Source organism: Neophocaena asiaeorientalis, unplaced genomic scaffold, assembly GCF_003031525.2.
Source record: "Neophocaena asiaeorientalis asiaeorientalis breed wild unplaced genomic scaffold, Neophocaena_asiaeorientalis_V1.1 scaffold657, whole genome shotgun sequence".
Lineage (NCBI taxonomy): Eukaryota > Metazoa > Chordata > Mammalia > Artiodactyla > Phocoenidae > Neophocaena > Neophocaena asiaeorientalis.
The window spans coordinates 299,821-312,285 of record NW_020172727.1 but is presented as its reverse complement, the minus strand read 5'-3'; positions in this window follow the sequence as shown (position 1 = coordinate 312,285).

Genomic DNA, 12,465 nt, shown 5'->3' with positions numbered 1-12,465 from the left:
TCTCCCCACCCCCCACTCTTTCCCCCGGGCCTGTGGCAACAGGGTCTTTAGTGGACTCCCCTTTAGCTATATGAAAACCCAGCCCAGGGACTGAAATGACCACTTGTGAGAGCCATTTCATTTCTTAGCCAAGGTCCCTCCTCTGCCCTCATCTCTGAGATGGGGGTTGGTTTCATTGCCCCAGTTTCATGTGCTTTGGCTCTAGACCCTCACAACCTTCTGGGGTGGCTAAGGTTCTTTTCTCACATTCTGCCCCAGTGAATGACCCCTCAGTCTTGGCACCTGGGAATTGGCCTTCTTCCCTTTTTCTCTCTCATCCCTATATCATATCCATCACCAAGTCCTGGAGATGTTATCTCCTTGACTTTTTCTGGAACCTATCTACTTCTCCCCATCCCCCCCTTCTCCACCCCACTCCCCACTGCCTCCGTGTTGGCTGCCAGTCCCTCTCATTATCCTCCCATCCTTTATCTGACATTGCTATTTAATTTTCACTACTTGTATATGGTCACGCCTCCCCCAACTAAACTGTAAGCTCCACGAGGGCAGGGAGTCTGTCCATCGAGTCTGTACCCCTGATGCCTTTCACAGTGCCTGGGAGGTAGTAGGCACTCTATACCTTTTGCCAAATGAATGAATAAATTGTTAAGTCCAATTCACTTATCTTGGAAACTGGAGAGAGAAGGTCCCTAGCACTGTCTTACACACAACAAGCTGTCAAGGAATACCTATTGGATAGCTGAATATTTCTTTTGCTCAAGGCTACAGAGCTAATTAGTGGCAGTATTTAAATCAAATCTCCTCACTCCAGTTGATTCTTAGCCTTGGTTGAATATTAGAACCATCTGGGGAGTTAAAAAAATTCAGATGCCCAGGCTGCACCCTAGACCAATTAAACCAGACCTTCTTGGTGGGGTTGGTGATAGGAAGCCAGGTATCAATCCTTTTTAAAGCTTTCCAGGTGATTCCAATGTGCAGACAAGGTTGAGAACCACATAGAATCTTGAAGTAGGCCCAAGGTAATCCCCTGTTTCTCATACTGCATCTAACAGAAAATTATTGAGAAAAATAAGAAAACCTTACTGAATTCAGATGTGCAGAAATAGTGGCAGCTGTGGGAGGAGAGGAGCACGTCCTCGTGTTGGGTTGGGACCACACCGTGGTAGGAACCAGCATGTGTTCATTTTTAGAAGTATACCCTGAAGGCAGAGAAATGGTTTTGTAAGGTGGGTGGAGGCACTGGAAGAAAGTAAGTAACGGGAATGTATTTGGGACTGGTTACCGGGAAGCCATTGCCTAATGAGTCTCTTAGACCACAGAAGAGTAACTCCAGAGGTTTAGGGAGGATTCTTTGCTTTGCGTCATTTGAAATGGACAAACCTCCAGTTGTGTGTACCAAGGAAACCATTTTAGACAGTGATGGAGAAAAGGCTACAGGAGTCATTTTCTCCCAGAAATGCATCGTGCTGGAGACTGCAGTACTTGGTGGTTCATTTCATCCCCAAATCGCCAAGCCCCTTGGTTGAGGCTTGGTTTCGGAACTGCCATATGTAAAGATAGGAATTATGACTTGAAAGAGAAGCAAGATAAGAAAGGACGAGTAGCTTGCCCAGGGAATGTCATTGAAATCCCTGAGAGAGTGCTGTGCCGAAAGAGATTCTGAGTCCCAGGCTCCACCGTTTGGACGCTACCCTAACCATGGGGGGCTAACTTCATACCATTTGAACTCTTTACAGTGACAACTTCTTAAATCCATTATAGGATGTCTTAAAATGTGAGGAAGGAGGAAAGGAAACCGCCCTTCAGTAGCACAGAATTGGATTTGCTTTTGTCTATTTGCAGCATATATAATAAATAGATGTCAACATTGATATACAAAGAACTCATATAAAGTACTTAAGTTAGGTATTGTAACTCAATATAGTATTTAATCAATATGCTATCTTTAAAATTGATCAGTACTTCTATTTACAAAGAATTGCCCCGGGGGGGGATTTTGCAGAGCTCTGGCGGTGCACGGGCAGACCTGTCAGTCAGTTCTAGGTTTTAGCCACTCCGTTGACATGTGTGGGAGAAAGAGACTAAGGAGGAAGAAAGGTCATACACATTTAATAAGGCTTAATAAGATGGGCTTATTAATAAGCTTTAATAAGATGGAATCCTGTGTTTTTGGTGGGAAAACCCACACCAGTTGTTGTAAAGCTGATGAGTTAGTTGGTCCAAATGGAAACTTGATTTGGGTATCTTTTCTTACCTTCCAGATCACAGTTTTCTCTGGTTATCTTCACTGTACACATTGCTCTGTGCTTGTTGGCTTGGGTTAATATTGAGCGTCAGTGGTTGGAAACATGTAATCTTAGAATTGAAAGGGTCATTTAGTTCATTTCCTTCCCTCTAGGTATTTGAATGTTTAAACACCAAGATGATGAGTTTGGAGACATTCTAAAATATCTCTAGGGCTGGAGAATCCATAAACTCAGTTCAGGGTTTCACCAGTCAAGAGACTTGTATTGCTTGGTTCATTTCACATCCCAGTGTACTTTTTCCTTGAGTAAGTCTAGTATTCTTGTTTCAAAAAATACAGTACGACAAGACACGTTCTAGGGCAGAGGAAGGCTCCATGAGTTGTAGGAGACCAACGAGGGAGTTAGCTTAGAGGTGGGCAATAAAAGAATGGGGCAGCGTGGGAAAATGTCCTGTTTTTAATTACCTAAGTACTGTTAGCTTACTACCTACTAATATAATGGCAGATAAATAAAGGTCCCTAGGCATGCTACAGCTCCCAGTTCAACTTATGACAGGACAATCATAGTTATTCAGATCATATGCAACTCCAGAGAGCAACTATTTCAGCACTTCCATTTTATGGACACTTGAACCCCTTTGAAAGTGACCTGCCATCTTTTCAGTCCTTTAAAATGTTAAAAAATCATTTTATCTTTTTTATATAGTGGACGATAAAATATCTGATTTTAAGCAAATACTGTTTAATTTTGGATTAACAGATAATTAAAAGTTATACTAGGAAATTCATTTTAAAGCAATTTTAACACTATTCAAAATCTAGAAAGATAAATTTTGATATTTTTCTATTTAACAAGTGACACAATTTTATTTACCCTAAGTTGCTTATATAAGAATGTCGACAAATTCATTTTAAATTGATATATTGTTTCATATGTGGTTTTAGACTGAATGTATATTAAAGTTTAGTGAAAATTTAATGTTCAGGCATCAAAATAGACAAAAACTATTTTCATGACATGATTTTAATAATTCTTTCATTTTGTGCTTTTTATATGTGACATATTTGTTGGGTTTTGGTCTTGTTTTGTTTTTTTACTTTTGGCTGCACCACACAGCATGTGGGACCTCAGTTCCCCTACCAGGGATCGAACCTGCACCCCTGCATTACAAGCACGGAGTCTTAACCACCGAATTGCCAGGGCAGTCCCAGGGGGGTTTTAAAAATAATATTGGAGGTGAGGTCTTTGGGAAGTGATTAGGTTTACATGAAGTCATGAGGGTGGAGCCCCCATGAGGGGATTAGTGCCCTTATAGGAAGAGAAAGAGACCAAAGCCCTTTCTCTCCACCATGTGAGGACACAGCGAGAAGGCAGCCTACAAGCTAGGAGAAGGGTCCTCACCAGAACCCAACCATGCAGGCACCCTTTCAGACTCCCAGCCTCCAGAACTGTGAGAAATAAATTACTGTTGTTTAAGTCTCCCCGTCTATAGGATTTTGTTATGGCAGCCTGAGCAGACTAAGACATAATATGAAAGTTTTGGTGCTATTATTTACGAGTAACAAATCACAGTGTGCATACTATTTATTCCCAGTAAATGCAAATGCAAGATGGATATAATCATCGTGATACTTTATTATGTTTTGAGGTACCAGCAACATCCTGATGTGTGCATAAGATTTGGATCAGTTGAATACTGGTCTAGAGGAAATTTTCATAACTTTTCTTGTTTTTATACTTCTCATGAAATTCTCTTTCAACATTAAGAAGCTTGATGCATCTTTTCTTATCTGGTGGTCAACAGAAGGTGAAACTTAAATGGTTTGCTATTGTTAGAACAATTAGGATGTTGTACTGGTCAGAACCAACATGGTGGCTAGCTGTATTTAGCTGAATAATGATAAACTGAGTTATAAGTCAGCCCCTCTAATATCTGTGAACCTTAATTCAAACAAGAAAGTTTTCAGACAGTTTGTTCAAATGGGGGAAATGAAAACATTATACTCTGCCCCCTGGAGGCAGACCCTGTCTTTGGTAGGGTTCTCAAGAGCAGAGCCTGAGGTGGGGAGTGTTTGGTGCAGATGATGTAGTGAGGGAGCAGAGTTGAGGTGTGAGGGAAGCAGGGCTGGCAGGGTAAGCAAAGATGTGGGTTCAGGACAAGGCAGCCTCAGCCCGAGCCTACAGAGAGCTCTGGGGTGTGGATACTGGCACAGAGTGTGTTCCACACCGTACCAATGAGTCACTGGCCATGGGCTGCCCTTCTGGAGGGATGTAACTTCCCCGGTAGCTCTGGTGAGATACAGGAAATCCTCCGGAGCGGGTTGCAGCCAACATCCACGGCAGTGTGGGGCTGGGTGCTCCAGCCAGGTGAGGGAATTCTGGAAGGAACTCTGCTACAGACATCACTTCTTTTTATTATTTTAAGTATATGAACCCAGTAGAGTCATCTTCTTTCCTTCCAGTTTGATTGAGGTACAATTGACGTATAGCACTGTATATGTTTAAGGTGTACAGCATCGTAATTTGACTGACATCCATCATGAAATGATTATCACAGTAAGTTTAGTGAACATCCATCATCTCAGACAGACACAAAATTAAAGAAATAGAAAAAAAGTTTTTTTCTTGTGATGAGAACTCCTAGGATGTACTCTCTTAACTTTTGTATATAACATACAGCAGTGTTAATTATATTTGTCAGGTTGTACATTACATCCCTAGTACTTTATCTTAGAACTGGACTACAACCACCTTTTTTTGTTTGTTTCTTTGTTTTTTGCGGTACGCCGGCCTCTCACTGTTGTGGCCTCTCCCGTTGCGGAGCACAGGCTCTGGACGCGCAGGCTCAGCGGCCATGGCTCACGGGCCCAGCCGCTCCGCGGCACGTGGGATCTTCCCAGACCGGGGCACGAATCCGTGTCCCCTGCATCGGCAGGTGGACTCTCAACCACTGCGCCACCAGGGAAGCCCTAAAACCATCTTTTGAATACATAAACTTTTGTTATTGGACAATGATTATTTAATGCTGTTTAACTGGAAGGGAAACACCTTGAGGGCAGGTCTTTGTTTTGTTTCATTCAAAGATGATTCCTTGTTTCCTAGAAGAGTCACAGACACTTAGTAGGTACAGTATTTGTTTCTTGAATGACACCTGTGCAATGAATGAATGAGGAAGATCCTGAGCCCTGGTATTCTGAATGTTAGAGCGATGCTTTGTAAGGAAGTGGTAATCCAGTCGGTCAGAACTGCATCTGACCATGTGTAGTAGCTGACCCGAATACAGGGTTATTTTTTTCACAATACAAGAACTCTGGAGTGGGGGAGGCTGGGTCTGGGGCAGCACTCTGCTCCATCATTTACATTCCAAGAGCCTTATCCCTTTGCTTTCATCCTCATGTATGTCACAGTCGCAGGACAGCCCTTTCTCTGTCACCCTCGAGTCCATTCTCCAGGGCCAAAGAAGAAGAAGGAAGCCTATCCAGGACTGCATCATCTGGCCAATCCTGAATGCAAGGGCGTCTAGGATGGGTAGGAGATTGGCTGGGGCCATTGCCACCCAGAACAAAATTGAGATTCTGTTAGAAAAGGAGAAGGGGTGAGTGGGGAGGCTGATGACAGTGTCTGTCACTGTAGCAAAACTGAGCAAGGCTATGAGTGGTTGAAAATGAACACCTTCTCAAGGGCAAATAAAGGCAAAATTCAAATAAAAATGGAAAATAACTTAAAAACCTCAAATCCCTTTTTTCTCTTTTGCTCCTTCCCCATCCTTTTATGTTGGCTTTCCTAGTAACCAGGGCTGAAGTTCTTCCCAAAGTCCATAGGAAATACTTGAAACATGTTTCAAAACAAATCGAGACGAGCCTATAATCCAGGCACTCTCGCTTACCCCCTTTTTTTTCCCAACAGAATTCTCGGACAACTGTTTTATTTTTGTCTTGGTGGCCTGATACTCCATCTGTACACTAGTGAGTGTGGATGACGATCACCTTTAAAATTCTTTTTCTTTTAAGGAGGAAATTCGGACTGCTGCAATGTTTCTGCTGCTGTTGCCGTTACTATAGGAGACTCCTAGGAGCTGCCGTTTCTTATGGTGGGTCTTGTGTTTCTCCACGGAGAAGCTTTCATTATTTCCAGATTCCTATTGAACCCACTATGAGACCACTGAGACAGGATGGGAAATAAAAATGTCTACTTTGTTCACTGGGCTGTTATTCCTGGATCTTTACAATTGAGGTGGAGAAAGAAAACACCTCCTGAAAAATAATTTAAGAGGCATGGCTGGTCGGTTGTCTCCTGTTTGATCCCAGGAGCCCTGCAGTTCATGCGCAAATATGAAAAGGGCCACGGAAGTAAATTTCAGTGACATTTTTTATTTCAAAATCTCCCGCCGACAAAATCACCTTTCCCACCAAGGGTCGTTTCGGTGCACGATTTAAAGGCTTGGCCTGTCCAGTGAAGTACCTTTGTGCCAAGAATTGTGGATTTCTCTTTACAGGGTTCTTTCTCTGAGTGGTCGTGCTGGGTTTGAATTAGTGCAGTGACCTTTTTCAGCCTTTGTGTTCCCCATTCATAAAAAAATTGGCTGTACTTCTTGGTTATATTGATGTGGAGGCACCAGGTCAATTATCCTGACCCCAAAATACCTACGTCACACCAGCAGCATCGTTTTGCCAGGCAAGACACCGTTTCTGCAAGTAGATTTATAAGCCAGTTTTATCTGAAGGGTGTAACAGTTTCTTATCATTTATACAAGGTTCGTATTCTTCCCTGACCCCCTGATCTCGTAAAGGAAATAGAGGGGAAAATGGGGAGGGGGAGGTGAGGAGGAGACGCAAATCAGGCTGAGCCATAGCCGTTTCCAGGGCCTGCACTTAACATCAGTGATTAATCAAACTAATGGGGATTTCTAATTCGGTGCTCTGCTACCCCTAAGCCCTGTAATTGCGGTGTCTCTGAACCCAAAGGAAACACGTTGCGCTCTGCGTGCCCAGGCACATAGCTTTTAAATCTTCATAACTCTGTAATTACTCCAGCGCTTTCCTTCAAATCTGGCTTCATTTCACTTCCTTAATGAGCACGACGATCTTGATAAAAGTTTGAAGTTTGCTGCCTCTGCCGTTCCCAAGGACTCAATCCCAGACTGATAATGTGAGTTGTAGATTTCACTCCCTCAGGGTCCTCTCAGAAAGAGCTGATTTATTTCAGGACCACCACAGTCCAAAGCACTTCCTGTGGGTCAAGGCCAGCACTGGGTGTTTTCATCGCAGAAGGGTGCTTGGAGAGCAAATTCTGAACAGTTTAAAAAAAAAAAAAAGAAGGAGGTGCAGGGAGTGGGGAGGCGGGAAGCTTATGAACCCTTGGGAAATGGCTGTTTCACTTTATTAGCGCCATGTGCTCCAGAGACTGTGGTTCATTTTACCCAATCGAAGACTTTGCTTTATAGTAAATACATTAAAAATCCACTTCCTCTTTCTAAACCGAGCCCTGCCAAAGAGTGAACATTTCATGTCAGCTTAAAAAAAAGCAACATAATTTCCACATTCTTTCTGCTACCAACTGGTTTGCAGGATTTGGAAAAGGTTTGTTGGAAATGCCCTTTAATGATACTAGTCAAAAGCTCATCTTCTCCTAAAGCTGGTTGGAGGGTCTCAGTTTTGGCCACCCTGTTTCGCTTTTAACCATGTGGTGATGCTTGGTCTCAGCTTCAGTCTTTCCTTTCTAAGCTGTAAGAAGCAGCCCTGAAAGCCATGTTGCTTTTAGAATCCCTGCTCCAGTCTGTATTCCCCCCAGACAGTGTTAATCGCTCTGGGATTCTGGGCAGCACGTAATTCCTATCTCTATTATAGCTTTTGCCGGCATTGAGCTGCCATTGTTTGTTTACATGTCTATCTACCCTACTAGACTCCACCCTTTGAAAGCGATGTTTGTGTCTTCTTTCCTTTTATATATCCCTGGCAGCAAACAGAGGCCTGAGCACCCAATAAATGTTTGCACTCAGTAAATAAAGCTTCCGGTAAATGTTTGTTGCATAACCAGAGGAACGAATAAGTGAATGAAACTCCCTTGTTGTTTGCTCCATCTGCTTTAACTCTGTCCGTTATTTTGATGTATTTGCAGTTCTGACTAGATCCAGATTTGGCATGTTTAAAATTACATTCAGTTGTAAAATGTGAGGCTAGGATTTTTGAAGATAAGAAAGAAATCAAAATCTCTCCCATTGGAAACAATGTGAGTAATCAACAGTTCTTTGCAGGGAAGATAAAAAGGCTGGTTGGAACAATCTTTGGATTTGCTGTCTTTGGCATTTTGGGAAAACCATTTAATAGCATCATTGTTTTTCTCCCCATGTTTCCCTGCCAGTAAAACGCAGAGAAAAACCTCTGTCCTGCATACTTAATAGACTAGATGAGGATTTTTTGAGGAAGAAAAGCACAAAGGAAAACAAAGGAAACCCTTTTGTAGTGGTATATAGTCTTTTTACCCCGCCGGTGGTTCCTGGGAACACGGGTACACGAGACCAAATTTAAGGTTCTTGAACTAGAAGGACTTGGACTTTTGAGTTTCAAAAACGAAGCCATGAAGGCTTTGGACATAACGTTCACGGTGCGAACCACAGATCTGGGAGAAAGCATGCTCCCCCCGACAGTATGGCATAGAAGCACAGGCTGCCGGCTTCCTCCCGGGACCCAGCACAGCTAAAGGAGAGAGGGAGCTGGTGAATCTCAGAGCTCAGCAACTAACGGAACACTGGGGGAGAGAACCTCCTTGGGAGCACTGATGTGGAGGAGAGAGGGGCCAGTAACATCTTCTGTTGGTTGTGCCTATGTCTTCTTCCCATATGTTTCACGGCTCTCTCATCTTCAGCTTTTATTTTGCCCTCAAGGTGTTTTTCTGTGCCCTAGCTTTATTCGAGGGTACAGTTTGAGTATAGGATAAGGATGAGCTCCAAAAAGTGTTCAGCTTGAATGTGAGCCACATGACTCTCCAGTAGTTTCCCAAGAATGGCCACCTCTCCGTTCTTCTCCAGCCCTTGCTACAGACTCTGAAATCTGTGCTTCTGCCTCTAGCAAGTGTAAGGCACCTCCAGTTACAAGATATTTTCACATTACGTTTTATGGTTTACCTTCATTCACTTTCAAATTGTTGCTTTTTCCTTATGTAAACGTGATAGATTTTCCTATCTGCGAAATGGTTTGGGTAACTTGGGTTGGGACGGGAGGCTCATAATTTTGCCCAATAAAATTACTGAAAACGTTTTTTATTTAACAGCTTTTTACTCAGCGGCAGGGCTTTTCGGAGTGAATTAAAGTGATTCAGTGAGGAATAGGTGCAATTGGGTGAAGGAAGGGAGACTCCAGCCACTGTAATTACATGATTATGCTAACAAGCCCGTGTGTCTCCCGGAATTTCTTGGACAAAAGCAATATTTTTCAAGTATAAATAATGGCGGTGCAGTGTCTATGCTGGAATATTTGAAACAGAACAGACATTTTTGGTGAAGGAACTTTCAGGAATCTCTGCTTTGTTGCTTGTGAGGTTCCAGAGGCTGCTTGACAATGGTTCTGTGCTAGCCGGAGCCTAGCCAGGCTGAGGGCGGAGGGGCTGTGTGGCTTCTCAATGCCAGTCCTTTCCTTCAACAAAGACCTTGTCCCCGCTGGCCTGCAGCAGGCAGGAGTGTAACTGTGGGGCGTGGTGACACAGGATACTTCGTTCGTTTTACAATGGCAAAGGGTATATACTGACCGAACGTTCGAGTTTATGGGAGAATTGTGCTGGCCTTTGAGCTGCATGAATGACTGCCCGGAATTAGGCAGTGGGGTCATTTTTAAATGCTGCCTTTCTTTTCCCTTTTGGCTATAAGCTCATGGTGATAAATATGTGTACATGGCGTGGGGGGTGGGTATGTGATCTCCAGAGATCAACACACACATAAGTAGATGTAACAGTCTGGCTTCAGATGTCAACCTCGATTTCATCAGAGCTTTTTGTGGGAAAACTCGGAGTCAAATGGGGCAATCCGGGATTTGAGTAAGAGCGACACAGCTCCTGGATGTATGGAAAATTCATCAGCACGAAGAATATTCGTGCACCCCATCACCATGACATGATTTAAATGTTTCGGGTCTATAAAGTAGCAGCCAAACTGAAGCTGTGGGCGTAGGGTGAGGGCGGAGCTTGAAGTGGGAGGGGCACAGTGAGGCCCCCAGGTGGTCTGAAGCTGCCCTTGCAACAAGGCTAGCGCACAGTTTTTTAGGCAGCGTCTCGGATGTTTAACGATCACTTCTCTAAAAGTGCCTTTATTCACACCTTCCAGTGGACCGAGAAACACATCAGCCCACCGTGTTAATGCATATTTTAATTAGTATTAGTTTTATTTTTGGTGACTTTGAAAGGAAAGCTGTCCTTCAAAGTCATCAGAAATAAAATACTGAAGTGACCTTGGAGAGGTCCCTTGCCGACTACCAAAGAGGGTCCAGGGGCAGTGAGAAAGGAGGCGATCAAAGGCCACAATCAGAGCTTTTTATTTTGCCCACATGGCTTTATTAGCACATGACCGGGAGGCCAGGAGATTCCAAAGAGTTTCTCTTTTTACACCGCTGAACCGTACTTTGAATCGTTTGAGATGTTGACTTGAGTCTCTGCTGGCCATTTTGGGGCAGACAGCAAGGTAGCTAGCGTGTTGTAGAACTTAACTACCCCCTGGAATCCTACCCCTCCTGGGCCCAGAGGAGGGCTCCCCCTCCCATGGAATTTTTCCGTCCTCCCCTTCAATCACCTCTGTCTGGTGGAGAGGACCCCTGGATGCTGGGACTAGGGCAGTGCCGGGGGAGGGGCAGTGAGCAGTGGGGCAGACTTGCCACAAGGGCCTCTAACTGGAGGCCTTTAAATACCCCTCATTGTTCTTTCTGCCTCAGTGTGTTTAGGGAGGAGCACGTGGCTTGGCTACCTAGCAGAACTCATGTTCGGAATTGTGAACATATTAAAAAAGTCAAGCTAGATTTGAAAACAGCCAGCTCTAAGCTCTTTAGATTTGTGAGATGAAAAAACAACTCCCAAAAGACCCTTTTACAAAATATTCTTTTTTTTCCCCACTTTTTATTTGGAAACAAACCCAAATTTAAAGTTGCAAGAAATGTACGATGAATCCCAATCTGCCCTTCACCTAGACTCAGTATTTACCTATTTTGTCATATTTTCTTTTGTCTCCACATACATTATTATCATCACTCTTCTTGTTGCTACTGAAACACTTATGTGTACCTTGCAGACATCATGACCTTTTACCCCCAAATCCCCAGCCTGGATCTTTTATGAACAAGCATACTCCCTCGCCAAAAATGTTATATTTTGAGGTAGAATAGGAGAGGGGGGGGGGTCTATTGAAGCCTTTATAACTGAAGTCTGGGCCAGTCCAGAGTGCCAAGTGGCGGGCCCCACCACCGGTCTGGAGGGCTTTATTGTTGCCATAAAACATATTTTTTCCATGTTCTCTTTAGACACATGAAATGAAGTCTGCATTCCCAAGATCTGGCTTGTGGCTTTAAAATAAAAAATATTTTTACAGTATTCTTTTTGGAGGGATGAAAGCATGCATTTTATTAACATTTCTCAAACTCTTTTTTAGGTTTTAGGCTGACAGCATCCAGCCTTCGACTGCTGCAATCGAAATAGTGTACATGCCTTTTGAGAACTTATACCTTTCAGTTAACCAAATGGGAAAATCTTCCTTTCTTCCGTGAATCATCAGCTCTCTGATGGAGAACTTTAACATTCCCGTGTCTGATCAGCAGAGTAGGGTGACAGGGAGATAATATGGCTTATCCTACCTAACGCGTCAATGAGTTTGGCAAGCAGTTTTCTGGGGGTTTTGCTCATGGGTGGTTTGGGTCTCATTCATGATGTTCTATAGAGACCTGGCCCAGCGTAGCGGCCGGCCGAGGGATGCCCGGGAAGGGGTATAAATAGCGTCCTGCCCACTCTGGCCACCCCAAGATGCGCCCACGCCCCGTCACCCTCCCCAGCTGTGTCACAGCGCTCACAGAGCTCAGGGCACTCTAAGGGGCAGCCCAGTTTTCCCAGCTAAGAACCCAAAGGACTTGCTCAGAGCTGGAATTCGGCGAAGCAACTTGCTCCAACACGTCAAATCTGCCGCATCCCCAGCACCCCACCCTCCTGCCTCTGCCCTCTCCACCCACACCGGCAACCCCAACTTGAGGAC